Raw genomic sequence first — 19,822 nt, forward strand, 5'->3', positions numbered from 1 at the left:
GAAAGGAACATGGGTGACTCTCAAAAGCTTACGCTCCATAAAAGAAGACAGATTCAAGAGCCCACATGTTGTGTGACTCCACTTATATGAGATTCTGGAAAAGGCAAAATTATAGGGACAGAAATAAATCAGTGGCTGCCAGTGGCTAGAATGGGGGAGAGTTTTTACCACAAAGGGGCATGAGGAAACATTTAAGAGGGAATGGAAATGTTCTGTCTCTAGTGTGTGATGGTTATACTACATTGGTCAAAACTCATTCGACCGTACACATAAAAAAGAATGACTTTTACTCTTTATAAATTATACCTTTTTTAAGAATATTGCTTTGGTGTGATGGTAAAGGAGCTTCTTAAACCAGATTCCCTGAAACTGGGCAGAATTTCATCCCCAGTCAACAGAGCTGAACATACCTAGTTCTTCCCATATATCCCAAATTCATCCATTCTACTTTCTCTGGGGAAGAATAAATAAAGAGGTAGAGTGCTTGGGGAAATCCCTACTCCATGAAAATGAAAGGAACAGGGATAATGCAGTCTCCTCTACCACCATTCCCTGTTCCTTTAGTGTTAAACTTTGAAGTAGCACAATTTTTTTCCTGCAAATGCATTGTGTCCCTCTTTTTTTTTAAACATCTTTATTGGAGTATAACTGCTTTACAACATTGTCTTAGTTTCTGCTGTATAATAAAGTGAATCAGGTATATGTATACATATATCCCAATATCCCCTATCTCTTGCATCTCCCTCTCACCCTCCTTATCCCACCCCTCTAGGTGGTCACAAAGCACCGACCTGATCTCCCTATGCAATGCAGCTCCTTCCCACTAGCTATTTTACATTTGGTAGTGTATATACGTCAATACTACCCTCTCACTTTGTCCCAGCTTATCCTTCCCCCTCCCTGTGTCCTCAAGTCCATTCTCTATGTCTGTGTCTTTAATCCTGTTCTGCCCCTAGGTTCATCAGAACCTTTTTTTTAAAATTTAGATTCTATATATATTTGTTAGCATATGGTATTTGTTTTTCCCTTTCTAACTTACTTTACTCTCTATGACAGACTCTGGGTCCATCAACCTCACTACAAATAGTTCAATTTCATATCTATTTATGGCTGAGTAATATTCCATTGTATATATGTACTACAACTTCTTTATCCATTCATCTGTTGATGGACACTTTGGTTGCTTCCACGTCCTGGCTATTGTAAATAGAGCTGCAATGAATATTGGGTGCATGTGTCTTTTCGAATTATGGTTTTCTCAGGGTATATGCCCAGTAGTGGGATTGCTGGGTCGTATGGTAGTTCTATCTTTAGTTTTTTAAGGAACCTCCACACTGTTCTCCATAGTGGCTGTATCAATTTACATTCCCACAAACAGTGTAAGAGGGTTCCCTTTTCTCCACACTCTCTCCAGGATTTATTGTTTGTAGATTATTTGATGATTGCCATTCTGACCATTGTGAGGTGATACCTCATTGAAGTTTTGATTTGTATTTCTCTAATGATTAGTTATGAGCATCCTTTCATGTCTTTGTTGGCAATCTGTAGATCTTCTCCAGAAATATGTCTATTTAGGTCTTCTGCCCATTTTCAGATTGGGTTGTTTGTTTTTTTAATATTGAGCTGCATGTGCTATTTTTATATTTTGGAGATTAATCCTTTGTCAGTTGCTTCATTTGCAAATATTTTCTCCCATTCTGAGGGTTGTATTTTCATCTTTCTTATGGTTTCCTTTGCTGCACAAAAGTGTTTAAGTTTCATTAGGTCCCATTTGTTTATTTTTGTTTTTGTTTCCATTTCTCTAGGAGGTGGGTCAAAAGGATCTTGCTGTGATTTATGTCAAAGAGTGTTCTGCCTATGTTTTAATCTAAGGGTTTTATACTGTCTGGTCTTACATTTAGGTCTTTAATCCATTTTGAATTTATTTTTCTGTATGGTGTTAAGCAGTGGTCTAATTTCATTCTTTTACATGTAGCTGTCCAGTTTTCCCAGCACCACTTACTGAAGAGGGTGTCATTTCTCCATTGTATATTCTTGCCTCCTTTATCAAAGATTAGGTGGCCATATGTGCGTGGGTTTATCTCTGGGCTTTCTATCCTGTTCCATTGATCTCTATTTCTGCTTTTGTGCCAGTACCCTATTTTCTTGATTACTGTAGCTTTGTAGTATTGTCTGAAGTGAGGGAGCCTGATTCCTGCAGCTGCATTTTTCTTTCTCAAGATTGCTTTGGCTATTTGGGGTCTTTTGTGTTTCCCTATTAATTGTGAAATTTTTTTGTTCTAGTTCTGTGAAAAAATGCCATTGCTAGTTTGATAGGGATTGCATTGAATCTGTAGATTGCTGTGGGTATTATAGTCATTTTCACATTGTTGATTCTTTCAATTCAAGAACATGGTATATCTCTCCATCTGTTTGTATCATCTTTAATTTCTTTCATCAGTGTCTTATAGTTTTCTGCATACAGGTCTTTTGTCTCCTTAGGTAGATTTATTCCTAGGTATTTTATTCTTTTTGTTGCAATGGAAATGGGAGTGTTTCCTTAATTTCCCTTTCAGATTTTTCTTTTTTTTTTTTTTTGCAGTATGCAGGCCTCTCACTGTTGTGGCCTCTCCCGTTGTGGAGCACAGGCTCCGGACATGCAGGCTCAGCGGCCATGGCTCATGGGCCCAGCTGCTCTGCAGCATGTGGGATCTTCCCGGACTGGGGCACAAACCCATACCCCCTGCATCGGCAGGCGGACTCTCAACCACTGCGCCACCAGGGAAACACACTTTCAGATTTTTCATCGTTAGTGTATAGGAATACAAGAGATTTCAGTGCATTAATTTTTATCCTACTACTTTACCAAATTCATTGATTAGCTCTAGTAGTTTTCTGGTAGAGTCTTTAGGATTTTCTATGTATAGTATCATGTCATCTACAAACAGTGACAGTTTTACTTCTTCTTTTCCAATGTGGATTCCTTTTATTTCTTTTTCTTCTCTGATTACTGTGGCTAAAACTTCCAAAACTCTGTTCAATAATAGTGGTACGAGTGGGCAAGCTTGTCTTGTTTCTGATCTTAGAGGAAATGTTTTCAATTTTTCACCATTGAGAACAATGTTGGCTGTGGGTTTGTCATATATGGCCTTTATTATGTTGAGGTAGGTTCCCTCTATGCTTATTTTCTGGAGAGTTTTTATTATAAGTAGATGTTGAATTTTGTTGAAAGCTTTTTCTGCATCTATTGAGATGATCATATTTTTTTTCTCCTTCAATTTGTTAATATGGTATATCACATTGATTGATTTGTGTATTTTTTGTAATGTCTGAAACATTTATATTAACATATTTCCATACACATAACCCAAAGAAAGTTTAGTATTAGTTGTTTTGTTTGTTTGTTTCTTTTTTTATACTGCAGGTTCTTATTAGTCATCAATTTTATACCCATCAGTGTATACATGTCAATCCCAATCGCCCAATTCAGCACACCACTATCCCCACCCCACCGCGGTTTTCCCCACTTGGTGTCCATATGTCTGTTCTCTACATCTGTGTCTGTGTCTCAAGAATTTTGAAGAATCCTTGCATTCCTGGGATAAACCCCACGTGAACATGGTGTATGATTCCTTTAATGTGCTGTTGGATTCTGTTTACCAGTATTTTGTTGAGGATTTTTACATCTAGGTTCATCAGTGATATTGGCCTGTAGTTTTCTTTTATTGTGGCATCTTTGTCTGCTTTTGGTATCAGGGTAATGGTGGCCTCATAGAATGAGTTCGGGAGTGTTCTTCCCTCTACTATATTTTGGAAGAGTTTGAGAAGGATGGGTGTTAGCTCTTCTCTAAATGTGTGCTATAATTCACCTATGAAGCCATTTGGTCCTGGGCTTTTGTTTGTTGGAAGATTTTTAATCACAGTTTCAATTTCAGTGTTCGTGATTGGTCTGTTTATATTTTCTATTTCTTCCTGGTTTAGTCTTGCAAAGTTGTACTTTTCTAAGTATTTGTCCTTTTCTTCCAGGTTGTCCATTTGATTGACATATAGTTGCTTGTAGTAATCTCTCATGATCCTTGGTATTTCTGCAATGTCAGTTGTTACTTCTCCTTTTTCATTCTTAATTCTGTTGATTTGAGTCCCCTCCCTTTTTCCTTGATGAGTCTGGCTACAGGTTTATAAATTTTGTTTATCTTCTCAAAGAACCAGCTTTTAGTTTTATTGATATTTGTTATTGTTTCCTTCATTTCTTTTTCATTTATTTCTCATCTGATCTTTATGATTTCTTTCCTTCTGCAAATTTTGGGGATTCTTTGGTTCTTTGTTCTCTGATTGCTTTAGATGTAATGTTAGGTTGCTTATTTGAGATGTTTTTTATTTCTTGAGGTAGGATTGTATTGCTATAAACTTCCCTCTAAGAACTGCTTTTGCTGCATCCCATAGTTTTTGGGCTGTCGTGTTTTCATTGTCATTTGTTTCTAGGTATTTTTTTATCTCCTCTTTGATTTCTTCAGTGATCTCTTGGTTATTTAGTACTGTATTGTTTAACCTCCATTTGTTTGTATTTTTTACCTTTTTTTCCTGGAATTGACATCCAGTCTCATAGCATTGTGGTCAGAAAAGATACTTGATATGATTTCAATTTTCTTAAATTTACCAAGGCTTGATATGTGACCCAAGATATGATCTATCCTGGAGAATGTTCCATGAGCACTTGAGAAGAAAGTGTAATCTGCTGTTTTTGGATGGAATATCCTATAAATATCAATTGAGTCTATCTGGTCTAATGTGTCACTTAAAGCTTGTGTTTCCTTATTTATTTTCATTTTGGATGATCTTTCCATTGGTGAAAGTGGGGTGTTAAACTCCCCTACTATTATTGTGTTACTGCCAATTTTCCCTTTTATGGCTGTTAGCATTTGCCTTATGTATTGAGGTGCTCCTATGTTGGGTGCATAAATATTTACAATTGTTATATCTTCTTCTTGGATTTATCCCTTGATCATTATGTAGTGTCCTTCTTTGGCTCTTGTAATAGTCTTAAAGTCTATTTTGTCTGATATGAGAATTGTTGCTCCAGCTTTCTTTTGATTTTCATTTGCATGGAATACCTTTTTCCCTCCCCTCACTTTCAGTCTGTATGTGTCCCTAGGTCTGAATTTGGTCTCTTGTAGACAGCATATATACAGTTCTTCTTTTTGTATCCATTCAGCCAGTCTATGTCTTTTTGTTGGAGCATTTAATCCATTTACACTTAAGGTAATTATCAATATGTATGTTCCCATTACCATTTTCTTAATTGTTTTGGGTTTGTTTTTGTAGGTCTTTTCCTTCTCTTGTGTTTCTTGCCTAGTGAAGTTCCTTTAGCATTTGTTGTAAAGCTGATTTGGCAGTGTTGAATTCTCTTAACTTTTGCTTGTCTGTAAAGGTTTCACTTTCTCCATCAAATCTGAATGAGATCCTTGCTGGGTAGAGTAATCTTAGTTGTAGGTTTTTCCCTTTCATCACCTTAAATACGTCCTGCCACTCCCTTTTGGCTTCTAGCGTTTCTGCTGAAAAATCAGCAGTTAACCTTATAGGGATTCTCTTTTATGTTAATTGTTGCTTTTCCCTTGCTGCTTTTAATATGTTTTCTTTGTATTTAAGTTTTGATAGTTTGATTAATATGTGTCTTGGTGTGTTTCTCCTTGGATTTATCCTGTATGGAACTCTCTGCACTTCCTGGACTTGGGTGACTCTTTCCTTACCCATATTAGGGAAGTTTTCAATTATAATCACTTCAAATATTTCCTCAGTCCCTTTCTTTTTCTCTTCATCTTCTGGGACCCCTATAATTTGAATGTTGGTGTGTTTAATATTGTCCCACAAGTCTCTGAGACTGTCCTCAATTCTTTTCATTCTTTTTTCTTTATTCTGCTCTGCAGTAGTTATTTCCACTCTTTTATCTTCCAGGTCACTTATCCATTCTCCCTCAGTTATTATGCTATTGATTCCTTCTAGAGAATTTTTAATTTCATTTATTGTGTTGTTCATCATTGTTTGTTTGGTCTTTAGTTCTTCTTGGTCCTTGTTAAACGTTTCTTGTATTTTCTCCATTCTATTTCCAATATTTTGGATCATCTTTACTATCATTACCTGAATTATTTTTCAGGTAGACTGCCTATTACTTCTTCGTTTGTTTGGTCTGGTGGGCTTTTACCTTGCTCCTTCATCTGCTGCCTATTTCTGTGTCTTCTCATTTTGTGTAACTTACTTTGTTTGGGGTCTCCTTTTTGCAGCTGCAGGAACATAGTTCCCATTATTTTTGGTGTCTGCCATCGGTGGGTGAGGTTGGTTTTGTAGCTTGTGTAGGCTTCCTGGTGGAGGGTACTGGTACCTGTGTTCTCGTGGGTGGCACTGGATCTTGTCTTTCTGGGGGGCAGGGCCACGTCCAGTGGTGTGTTTTGGGGTGTCTGTGAAGTTATTATGATTTTAGGCTGCCTCTCTGCTAATGGGTTGGTTTGTGTTCCTGTCTTGCTAGGTGTTTGGCATGGGGCATCCAGCACTGTAGCTTGCTGGTCATTGAGTGGAGCTGGGTCTTAGAATTGAGATGAAGATCTCAGGGAGAGCTCTTGCCAATTAATATTATGTGGGGCTGGGAGGTCTCTGGTGGTCCAATGTCCTGAACTCGGCTCTCCCACTTCGGAGGCTCAGACCTGACAAAAGGCTGGATCACCAAGACCCTGTCAGCCACATGGCCATGTACATGGGTATTTTCTTGCCTTTTGGGAATCTGAGGTCTTCTGCCAGCATTCAGTAGGTGTTCAGTAGGAGTTGTTCCACATATAGATGTATTTTTGATGTATTTGTGGGGAAGAAGGTGGTCTCTACGTCTCACTCCTCTGCCATCTTGAAGGTCCCCATGCAATAGGAGACTCCACTGAAGATGCCAACATCTGCAATAGCTAGAGATGCAGAGGCATTTTTTTTCAGAGGGTTTGTAGTTTGCTTTTTTTTTTTCTCTTTTCCTTTGTGCCTTATCTAGTTTCACTTGTTCTCAGGGTGCTTCATTCAGAGACCTCACACTCAGCACTTCAGATCAGAGTGCCCATTTCCCTTTTTCCCCTCCAGGAGTAGCTGGTTGCCTCTGCATGATGTCAATTGAACTGTTCCCAGTGTAATTCTTAGATACCATGTTATACTAACAATAAAAATAGAGAGGAACTGTAGAGTAGGTACAGAGAAGAAAAGTGAAGTAGCACATTTTAATAGAAGTTTCCCATTCTCATTGCTGTCAAGTGTGTTGAATGTCATGGAGACAGACCCCTAAGCCAAAATTTGAACAGGCCTTGGATTTTACCCATATGGGTAATGTGATCACTAGTGAAGGTGAAGGTTTTGGAGTCCATCTCTGCCACTTACCAGCCTTGCTCTTCTTTCCCTAACCTCAGCCCCCTCACTTATCATTGGAAAATCATACCAGCTACCTCATGTGCTCTTGGTAAAGAATAAGTAAGAAATGCATATAAAGCACTTAGGACAGTGCCCTGCCATAATAAAACTCTTGATAAATGGTAACTATTATTTATTTTCTATTATTCAATGATATGGCATCTCAGAAACAACTTTAAGTGTCTATCAATGGATTAATGGATAAAGAAAATGTTTTATATATATATATATATATATATATATATATATATATATATATATATACACACACACACAATGGAATACTGTTTAGCCATATAAAAATGAAGGAAATCTTACCATTTGCAACAACATGTATGGACCTTGAAGGCATTATGCTAAATGAAATAAGTCAGACAAAGAAAAACAAATACAGTATGATCACACTTCTACATAGAATCTTAAAAAAAAATTAAAATGAACTCAGAGATGCAGAGATCAGATTGATGGTTGCCAGAGGCAGGGATGGGAGGTAGGTGAAATGGGTGAAGGGGGTCAAAAGGCACAAACTTTCAGCTATAAGATAAATAAAGCTGGAATGAAATATACAGCATGGAAACTATAGTTAATAATACTGTATTGTATATTTGAAAGTTGCTAAGAGAGTAGATCTTGAAAGTTCTCATCACAAGAAAAAAAATTTATAACTATGGATGGTGCTAGATGTCAACTAGACTTACTGTGTTGATCATTTTGCAATATATGCCTATATGAAACCATTATATTGTACATCTGGAGCTAATGAAATGTTATGTGTCCGTTATATGTCAATTTTAAGAACACACACACAACATCAGAAAATAAAAATTTAAAAAAACAGAGATACAGAATCTCTCATATGCCAAATATTTCTCAGGGAAATGTGCAAATTGAAGTCACTGTTACAAGAAGCATAGAAGTGGTAAAGCAAACACACAAAGTTTTGGTTCCTGTGGTTTGCCTTCCAGGTTAGGTTTTCCCCTGACCTCACCTTTCCGTCTGCACCATGGTGGGGATGGAGGTGGCCATGCCCAGCTGCACTGAGATCCTTCCCCAGGGCTGACAGGCTTCATTCTGTGCCTGTTGATTCTTAATTGCCCAAGACAACGCAGATCACTCTGTTAGCCTTCACATCCCAAGATTCCAGGACTCTCTAACATTTTAAAAACGAATGGACGCCAAGCGGGGGAAAGGAGGGGTGGGATGAATTGGGAGATTGGGATTGACATATATACACTAACTAATGTGTATAAGATAGATACCTAATGAGAACCTGCTGTATAGCACAGGGAGCTCCACTTCCCTGTACAGTAGAAACTAATACAACATTGTAAAACAACTATACCCCAATAAAAACATAAATAAAAAATAAAGATGATGCTAGTTCTCTCGTGTTTCCTAAATAATCTTAGGATGGTATGACAGGCTATGTTAGTAAAAGCCAAAAATTACACGTGGCAGCAGTATCACCCATCCTTGACACGTGGCAGGACTAAAGGCCAGCTCTGCACTGTAGTCTTTCCTGGAACACACGGACCCACAGACAGGCCTTTACTGGGCTCAAAACTTCTTGGAATTTCTGTAACAAGTCATCAGAGAGCTCCCCTGTGGACTCTGAAAACTTCACTGAGAAAGCTTGAGACTACATAAAATTACATTTTGCAACTTTTAGTGCACAGTGTAGCAGTTTGTGAGTAAAGTGCTTTTAAGACATTTTAAGCTACTCTAAAGTAAGCCTATTTTTGATTAAAAGTCTCAAGGGCTGATGAAGCTGCACGGTGTCAATCACTCTGTTATTTATTATTCAAGATGATAATAATTCCTAGGTTTTCCTGAAATAGTTATGAAATAGATCATATGATGTGTGGAATTTGCTTCTAAACATACCAAAATGCAGGGGTAAGGGATTAGTTGAGTAGGGGTATCAATGAAATTATATTCCTCTCAGTAACTATTGAGCTGGTGGTGGGTACACAGCAACTCATTTTCCATTTGGTCTCTACTTTTGTGTATGCTCAAAATTTTATGTAATTTTTAAGAATGTTCTTATGATTTAAAATATAAGAAGTGATATTTGCGGTAGAAAGATGAGAATCAAGTATTATGATCTGGGATAATACTACCATGTTAACTCTCAATTATCCACAGTAATAGGTATTTACGTGTATGAAAAATACTGCAGTGTCTTCTCTGTGTGAAGTCAGGAATCAGGTCCTGGTAACTAGATGTGCTGTACAGAGGAGAGAATCTTACAGGGGACCTGAGTTCTAACTCTGGTCTTATCCATAAATAGGGCCTTTGGAAGAGTCACTTTTCACTGAAGGTATTTTCTTCTCTATAAAATGGAAAAATCAGGCAGATGCCCTCAGAGGGCATCTTCCTTCCCTAATGACTTGAAATTCTCACTGGAGTGAGTTCCAAGGCATTAGAATCCTGTCTTCCTCTTTCAGCTCCTCATCTCCAGGGCCTGCGGTGGTACCTGGCACAGGTAGAGGTCATGACATTTGTTCATTCAATGAGTGTGTGAATTACCTTTTTTAAAATATGCAAACCACTTTTCTCACAAGAGCTTACATCTTTCTCAACAATGAAAGCAGATTCAGTTCATAAGCCAAATGAAATCTGTATAGCTTATTGAAGTCACCTCAATGAGAGGCAGGAAAATGGCAGCAAGCATCACCTCTATTTGTATCAACTTCATTATTGTAACAGACTGGGGTTGAGGGGGAGTTGGCAGCCTGCCCCATAAAACCCTGCTCACAGCCTTTCAGGATAAAGACCAGAACCTTCCAAGCCCAGCAGAGCCCTGCTAGTTCCAGGCATATCCTCCAGGCATATGCTCTCCTTTGCTCTTTTCAATGACCTTTCAAAATCATCCTATTCCACCTCAGGGCCTTTGCACATGGCATTTCCTCAGCCTGGAAGTGTTTTCTAATTTCTCTTCCTAATTAATGACTGTTCCTCTTTTATATTTCAGGTCACATGTCATTTCTTTAGACAAGCCCTAGGTCTCAATTAGGTTGCCCTGCTTAAACACTCCCATAACACCCTGTACTTTCCCTTCAGAAAACATTTTCCAGAGTTTCCTGAATTTATTAAATGATCGCCTATGTCTTAAATATGATATAAATAAGAAACAACTTCATTTTTCTCCCATCACTTTTTCTAGTCAAATCCTGTTGGATCTTTTTCTCTGCCCTTTCGTGACAACTCAGGCAAATTCCTTAGCTTTCTGGTCACTTTGAGTGACATGAACAATCTCATTGGTCAATTGTGACTCATTTTCAGACATTCAAAAGACAAATCTAAATCAACACCTCAATATCACATCCAATAGAAAGCTTGTTCTTTTCCAAGTCTTCAGCTCAGAATATGTTATGCTTTTCACTCTTCCCCCATCTCCTACCTCTCCTTCTACTTTGGGCATGTCCAGAGTCAGATCAGAAGGGAGGAGAATTAGAAAAATGTGACCAAAGTATGTTTACTTAATAGGTACTGGTATGGTTCTTTTCTGGCTGCCGATACCTGCTTGGTGCTCCAGGTATTCAAATGCTGGCTCTTTCTGGTTGAACATTTCCCGTGGCCATTAGAGGCTTTCTGAGGGACCTCCATGCTTTACAATTTCCTAATATGGGTGATAAAGTCCTTGGGTGATACCCTGCTTTGCCCCCATACCATCCTCAGCTTCTGCAGTCAGTGGTATGCTAGATGGCTTCTTACTGGATTCCTCATCCTAGAAGGACTCCCTCCTGGCTCAAGAGGTCCCACCTAAATGGCCCAATCCCAGTTGCCATCCTCAGTGTCATCTGCCTCTTGGGAAATTCATACATCCTTGCCTCTCCAATAGCTGCTTCTATACTGCTCTCTCTTCTCCAGACAGCCTTCTGCCTTCAGAATTCTCTAATTTCTATGATCACATAAGACATCAAACTTTAGGGGTAGGTCAAGCTCCCCCACATTTCTCTGATCCCATGAGAACTGCAAGGCTTTCAGTTTCACAGTTCAGTTAATATGCAACTGGAGAACAAGGTGGTTTCTTTCTTGCAGGCACCTCTGATACTAACAGTAATCTCTTGGGGTCCTTGCCACTAGTCTGGGAGTTGGGGAGGGGGTATTATTCCTCCATCTCCTCCCTCATAGGAAGGGAGAGGAGAGGTCCTTGGCACTCCCTTATCAGCTAATGACTCTCTACCTTGATGGCTCCCTTCAACTATTCATCCTTTTTGAATTCCTAGTTTTCTCTTATGTGGGTAAAAGTGGACTATAGCTAGTATCAGATCCAGCTGGTTTTTGGCAAGTCTTAAATGGATGTATGGGAACTGATTGCCCATTATTCTCTGTCTTGAGTGCTCAACTGAAACTCCAAGATGATGGAAAGTCCCAATTAACATCTGCTAAACATAGTCTTATGCTTATTTGATGAATGTCTGTCTTCCCTACTAGACTTTTTCTCTCTAAGGGTAAGGGCTCCATGTTTGCTCCCCATTGAATACCAAGATCAATCACTCAGTATCTGGCATATAGTAGGAGCTCAATAAGTATGTAATGAGGTGATTAATAAAAGAACAGAATAAAAGAGTGAGAAGACCAGATCAGATTTATATCACTGACACTCCCTGGCTTGGAAGGACTAACAGAGGAGGCATCATTTGAGGAAAAGTAGATAAGGTAAAGATTCCCAATTTCTGACTGCCTATCAGAATTACCCATAGAGCTTTTGAAAAATATCAGTACCTAGAACTAATCCACTGGTGTGCTGATACAGTAGATCTAGTTAAGAATCCATGAGTTAAGGTGCATAAGAGAGATCCAAATAATGTGCTAGGAGTGTTCGAAGGAAGGGAAGGCTGTACCTGCTGAGAGTATCAGGGAGGTTTTCTGGAGAAAGCAATGCATAAGGAGGACAAAAGTGAGCATATGAAGAAAAGGGCATGGGAAGGACATGGCCAACAGGGACTTGTAAGCAAGAGGAGATGATATAAGCAAGGCACTGAGGCTAGAAAGACAAGGTTAGATTCCCACCCGCACCCAGTGCTATGGGAAGGAAGAGGAGGAGTCAGGCATGCAATCCACCCACCTGCAAGTTGTGTGGATGCAGGAACCTTGTCTTGTAAAGTTAGAAACACCCTATGGGGATACATGGTACAGTGGTTAGGGGGGCCAACTGAGGATCAGCCTGCCCAAATTCCTCATCTATGAAGGGAGGATGATAAAATTACTCACCTCAAGAGGTTATGGTGAGGATTAAAGGAGAAAATGATGTAATGTCTTAGCACATAAGCTAGAACCTTCTTTTAAAAATAATTCTAGTACCGAGAATTGGCTTATATATATTCCCAGTGCTGTGCTGATTCGGCTTAGACCAGCTAGCAAGGGCCAACTCCACACAACTTTGCATTTAGTGAATATCAGGTTGGTAGCTTGAAATTGGCCATGATGGAAGTACTTACACCAAGGAAACTAACAAAGCTATCAATCTGTACCTGTTTCTTGAGAACTGGTTCACCAGCACACTGTGAGACGCTCCATGAGCGTTGATTGGATTGATCTAGATTGAACTGAATTCAGTTGAAAAGTGAGTTAAGGCTACAGGAAAATAAGCACAAGCTGAGAGGAGAAAAAAACGTCTGCCTAGAAAAGACAGAATAAGACCTTGGCCTCAGCATGAGTGGCAGGTGTAAATGGAACCCGACTTTTTCACTTTAAGCCAATACTTCCTTCAGCATATTTTTCTACCCACTTTTTTTTTTGCTATTGTCTCTAAAATAAGTGTGAAAATGATGAGTGAAATAAGCAATAACAAGCTTTAGTAACATCTGAGGTCTGAATGCTCTAGGAGACAATTTCAAAGATTTTATTCTCTCTGTGAAGAAGAGTAAATCCAGGAATATATAGACTATAATAAGTTAGCTAGGATGAAAAATAATGAAGAAAAACTCAAATATTGCAGAACAGAAAAAATAAAGTGATACTTTAATAATATAAGAAGCCTTGCCATCGAACACTAAAGGGAATTTAAGGAAGTTATGAATGACACAGAAAAAGCAAATATGAACACCCGTAAATTGTGTCAACACTTGGTCAAGTTAAGACAGAAAAATAAGAACACATCTGCCTCTTTTGGAGGTCGAAAAATTTACCCATTTCTAAGCTCTTTGATGGAGATTGTACCAATGCAAAGAAAAATGAATGAGAAAAGCTCTCATGAGGCACAAGATGAGAGAATATTAAGAAGTCATCACTTACATGCACCCCAATATTCATAACAGCATTATTTACAATAGCCAAGAAATGGAAACAACCTAAGTGTCCATTGACAGATGAATAGATAAAGAATATGTGGTATATATATACAATGGAATAGTACTCAGCCATAAAAAAAGAATGAAATAATGCCATTTATAGCAACATGGATGGACCTACAGATTATCATACTAAGTGAAGTAAGTCAGAGAAAGATAAACGTCATACAATATCACTTATATGTGAAATCTAAAAAAAGATACAAATGAAGTTATTTACAAAACAGAAACAGACTCACAGATATAGAAAATAAACTTATGGTTACCAAAAGGGAAAGGGAGGGGAGGGATAAATTAGAAGTTTGGGATTAGCAGATACACACTACTATACATAAAATAGATAAACAATAAGGTCCTACTATATAGCACAGGGAACTATATTCAATATCTTGTAATAAACTATAATGGAAAAATTCTGAGAAAAGAATATATGTATATATATAACTGAATCAATTTGCTGTACACCAGAAACTAACACAACATTGTAAATCAACTATACTTCAGTAAAAATAAAGTCATCCCTTGTATACAAATAAATGAACATATCCACAGGCTGACATCCCAGAAATTAAGATTATAAGGACTGCTATTCTAGTCCAGCCTTTTAGAAGACCTCAGAGGGGAGTGTGGGAAGATTACCTTCAAGTCAGATAGTCAGGGCCTTCTTACACAAGACAGTGGGTTGTTCTGTGGTGTTAGGCTAGGAGTGAACTAATGAAAGAATTCAGCCTCTATGACCTATGTGCCAGTTCAAGTTCAAATATAGTCATGCCATTTTTCTTTCTTCCAATTAGTTCTCAGGATCCCATTTTTTTTATTATCAGGTAGACTAGTCAAGATCTAAATCCTCCCCTCCATGAATGATCTAAGAATTCTAGGGGCATTCTTGGTTCAAATGGGGTCATATCTACTTCTATCCCAGGCAGAAAGTGAAAAACAAAAGTTTTGTCCACTAGTCTTGTTGCTTTAGCTGCCACCAAATTGCCACACTCTAATTGTGCAGAATCTAGTAGATGCTTGTCCATTTGTAGGAGATGCTCCCACTAACCCCGGTACTACCGCCTTACTAAGTTTTAATATAATGACCCTCTTAATTCTCCACTGTTCCCCAAAGGAGAGCTGTGATGACAGAATCACTGAAGACAGACGAACTTTCAGCTTCATCCATGTGCTCCACCAAAACCAGCCACCCCCAAATCCTTTAATGCTTTTGGCCCAGACTCCCAAGTACCTCCCTCTCAATTCCATTCTGGGGTCCACAGTATCCGTTCTTCACAGCAGGCTTTGGACCAAACCAACCCTGTCGTCCATGACTAATTTCTTTAAGTTTACATCATGGAAAGAAGGGGCTGGGTCCTTGGTTCCTTCCTTTCCAGAAGGCCCTGGATGTTTTAAGTAAATAGCCTCAACCCCTCTCCAGCCAAGGGTCCCTGAGAGGAAAACCTTCATCAAACCACTACCAAGTGCTTCCCTTTATGCAGAGAGTCACCTGAGTAACCTCTCTCAATATCAAGTATCCCCTTCCAGGTGACTTGTATCTCTACTTGTATGTAAGGTATAGAGTGGCTGACATTACTTTTTAAGCTCCACCTCATGAGGCACAAGATGAGAGAATATTAAGAACAGTGAGAAAACTTAGAAATAATCAAGGACAACCAATTTATTTTTTTATATCTTTATTGGAGTATAATTGCTTTACAATGTTGTGTTAGTTTCTGCTGTACAACAAAGTGAATCAACTATATGTATACATATATCCCCATATCCTCTCCCTCTTGAGCCTCTCTCCCACCCTCCCTATCCTACCCCTCTAGGTCATCACAAAGCATCGAGCTGATCTCCCTGTGCTATGCAGCAGGTTCCCACTAGCCATCCATTTTACATTCGGTAGTGTATAATTGTCAGTGCTACTCTCTCACTTTGTCCTAGCTTCCTCTTCCCTCACCCCCGTGTCCTCAAGTCTGTTCTCTACCTCTGCGTCTTTATTCCTGCCCTGCCACTAGGTTCATCAGTACTGTTTTTTTAGATTCCATATATGTGTGTTAGCATACAGTATTTGTTTTTCTCTTTCTAACTTTTTACTCTCTATGACAGACTCTAGATCCATCCACCTCTTTACAAATAACTCAATTTCATTCCTTTTTATAGCTGAGTAATATAAGGACAGCCATTTTATTTTGAGGATGAGGAAACTCTCTCTGATTAAGGTCCTACTCTACTTTAGCAAAAGCTGTGCCTCACTTCTATGCTCAAGGCATTATTTTTATGACTCTATGTTCGAACTCAGATTTTTGACAGCCAATAAATTCAGAAGACTATGTCCTCCAGATGGGAGGGTGATAGCTAAGGCAAAATAAAGCCCATGAATATTCTTGGTCAAATTTGTGATTCGTGCCCATTTCCCCAACTGGAAGTATTTCTTTCAATTTGCATTCTTAATAGCTTGAGAAGAATGGTGGGGAAAGCAAAATAAAAACAGAATTTTTCAGTCACTCAGTTTCCATAAACACCATCATGAATTACATACTGCTCTTGTAAGGATATACATGAAGTTCATATCAAAAGGACAAAAAGAAATTGATAGCACTGAAGATGAGTTGTCATAGGGTCTGGAGAACCATTCTGCCTTTTGAGTTGTGATCCATTCTCTATATGAACAAAGACCTATTAGTCTTCTGAAAATATCCAATCATTTATCTATTCAGAGAACAAAGAAAACAGCAGTACAGTATTCATCACCCTCTTTCATTTTGTAGCACATAGGATGAGGGACCATTTTCCTGCCGTATTTACCCAGAATAGGGACATCTTTCCTTGTTATCTCATGAGACACAATCCCACTGCCAGAATCTGAAGATTCTACATTGAAAATGCTCAAAAAGGACATAACTTTTTTCTCTAAGTTAACAACTAATTTCCAGTCAGTGAGTAATTTTTTTCCTGAAACATCCACTCAGTGGAAAACAAATGAAGAGGGGAAAAAATTAAGTAAACAAATCTGAAAACGAGGCCACAACACACAGAGATGGAGGCACCTCTACAGTTAACGGTCAAGAAAAGCAGGCACCTTCAGGTTTAACTCAAACAAAATCGAGGTTTTTAACTGGCCCTGATTGAGCCTCACCCAATGAATGACTTTCAGTGCCTCTGGCTCTTTGGGACTAATGGAGAGAATTATTTTTAGCACAACTATTTGGAAACCTCTGAGAACTTGGATCTGTTTTTCTGTCTGGTACCAAAGCAAGATTTTCTCTGCGCTCCCATGAAAGATCCTCAGTCTCTTGTGGATTTAGAATTCTGGAGCAACCCACCATCCCAGAGCAAGGTATGGTGTTTACTCTTTTTTTAGAATTTTGGCAGATGTGGCTGCAATGTCCTATTTCATTATGGTAGCTTTTGAGTTTATTAAACAGATGGCTCTGGAAGAAGAATCCATGAAACTGAAGACCTGGTTTCAAATCTCTGGTCTGACACTAGCTTTGTGACCATAAACAAGTTACCTGACTTCTCTGGACATTGGTTCCCTGTCCAATCTACCACAAAAGGGTCCTTGGGAAGATGATACAGGCTTAACATTGCTCTGTAGATGACAAAATATTTGACAGATGTTAGAACAGATTACTGTTGTGCCATCATAGCCTTTTACATACAGCAGATGGAGCTTTATAAATTATGAACTGTTTATAAGAATAAATATTGGTGAATATTTTCCTTCATTCAACTTTTGTTGAGCCTCTACTGTAGATCAGTCTTTGTCCTAAATGTTTGTGATAGAGTTTGCATTTTGGTGGAGAAAAAGCAATAGTTAGCCATAACACAATGTGGTTGTATGGCTATGCTGGGTGGAGTAGAGACAGGAGAAGGAAGGGACTTCATGGCCAACAGAAGAAGCTGTTCTGAGGAGGAAAACCAGGGCCCCAAAGGGAGAGCTGAGGAAGAACAAACAGAAGGCACTGGGGTGTGAGCAGCTCAGGTCTGATCCCGTCTTGCTCACAGTGCACTCCTAGTGCAGCCAGAGGAGGACAAACCCTGCTGTTGTGAAATCCCTTCCCCTGCAGGCCAAGGATATGTCTTGTTTTGGCCTCCATGGTTACCTATCCTCCTCCTAATGAATTCCAAGCAAAACACGTTTTCAACTTGAATTAGTAATTGAGCCCTTTGCCATGAAGTAATGTTACAGTTTCCTTCACATGATGTCAGGGAAAACCCAAGTGTTTAGAGACAAAAGAGCTCAGTTCAAATCCTGCCTGGGCCATTTTTAGGGCTGTGTGGACTTGAACCCTCAGACTCTCCATTTTATTATTTATAAAGTGAAGATAATAGCACCAACTTCATAAAAGTGGTGTGGGGACTGAGTAAATGGTGTCTTGAAAGCACAGTAATAAGAATACTAGTAGGTTCCATACATCCCAATTAATCTATTTTTTTTTTTTTTTTTTTTTTTTTTGCGGTACGCGGGCCTCTCACTATTGTGGCCTCTCGCATTGCGGAGCACAGGCTCCGGACGTGCAGGCTCAGCGGCCATGGCTCACGGGCCTAGCCGCTCCGCGGCATGTGGGATCTTCCCGGACTGGGGCACGAACCCATGTCCCCTGCATCGGCAGGCGGACTCTCAACCACTGCGCCACCAGGGAAGCCCCTAATCTTTTTTTACTTAGTTTTTTTGTGGTAAAATATACACAACATAAAACTTGCCAGAGTATACAGTTCTACGGCATTAGGTACATTCACAACGCTGTACAACCATCACCACCATCCATCTCCAGAACTCTTCATCTTCCCCAACTGAAACTCTGTCTTCATTAAACACTCACTCGTCATTTCTCCCTCCCTCCAGCCCTTGGTAATCACCATTCTATTTTCTGTCTTTACAATTTTGATTATTCTAGACACATCATATAAGTAGAATCATACAATATTTGTCCTTTTGTGACTGGGTTATTTCACTTGGCATCAAAGTCTTCAAGATTCACCCATGTTGTAATATGTGTCAAAAATTTCTTCCTTTAAAAGCTGAATAATATTCCATTGTGTGTATGTGCCACATTTTGTTTAACCATTCATCTGTTGATGGACACTTGAGTTGCTTCCACCTTTTGGCTATTGTGAATAATGCTGCTGTGAATATGGGTATACAAACATGTTTGAGCCCCTGCTTTCACTTCTTTTGGGTATACCCAGAAATGGAATTACTGGATTATATGATAATTCTATATTAAATTTTTTGAGTAATCACCATACTGTTGTGTATAGCAGCTGGACAATTTTACATGTCTACCACCTACATTTTAAATTTTTTTCCAGCTTTATTGTGATATAACTAACATATAACGTGTAAGTTTAGGGTATATGACATGAAGATTTGGTACACATATGTATTGCAAAATGATTAACACAATAAGATTAGTTGACACATCCATCACCTCAGGTAATTATTATTTTTTGTGTGTAGTGAGAACATTTGAGATCAACTCTCTCAGCAACTTTCAAGTGTATGATACAGTATTGTTAATTATAGACACCACGTTATACATTAGATCCTCAAAACGTATTCATCTCATAGCTGGAAGGTCCTTTGTTTGTACCCTTTGGCCAACAGTTCCTTGTTTCCTCCACACTTCAGCCCCCGGTAACCACAATTCTACTTTGTTTCTGTGAGTTAAGCTTTTAAGATTTCACGTATAAGCAAGATAATTTGTCTTTCTCTGTCTGATTTATTTCACTTAGCATAATGCCTTCAAGGTTCATCCATGTTGTCACAAATGACAGAATTTCCTTCTTTTTTGTGGCTGAATAATATTCCATTGTATATTTTATACACACACAGACACACACGCGTGCATGCACGTGCACACACACACACACACATATATATCACATTTTCTTTATCCATTCATCTGTTGTTGGAAATTTAGGTTTCTCCCATGTCTTGGCTATTGTGAAAAATGCTGCTATGAACATTGGGGTGCATGTACCTTTTCGAATTAGAGTTTTCATGGGAATACAGACATCTCTTCAAGGTAATGATTTTCATTTCCTTCAGATAGATACTACCCAAAAGTGATATTGCTGGATCATATGGTAGTTCTATTTTTAATTTCTTGAGGAATCTC

The 19,822-nt window shown here is 38.8% G+C and overlaps 1 protein-coding gene across 3 annotated transcripts in view; it reads left to right on the forward strand.

Annotated features, from left to right (window-relative positions):
* Window positions 1-19,822, forward strand: part of C1QTNF7 (C1q and TNF related 7) — a 137,351-nt gene that overhangs the window by 103,602 nt on the left and 13,927 nt on the right. Inside the window, exon 1 of one of the 3 annotated variants that reach the window (XM_032633751.1) lies at window positions 16,956-17,034. The exons of the other annotated variants lie outside the window; for them this stretch is intronic. The gene's annotated coding sequence lies outside the window, so the exon portion shown is untranslated. Of the gene's footprint in view, window positions 1-16,955; window positions 17,035-19,822 lie in introns of those variants that run through there. 3 annotated transcript variants of the gene reach the window in all.

This window comes from Phocoena sinus, chromosome 5 (genome assembly GCF_008692025.1).
Source record: "Phocoena sinus isolate mPhoSin1 chromosome 5, mPhoSin1.pri, whole genome shotgun sequence".
In the NCBI taxonomy this organism is placed as follows: domain Eukaryota; kingdom Metazoa; phylum Chordata; class Mammalia; order Artiodactyla; family Phocoenidae; genus Phocoena; species Phocoena sinus.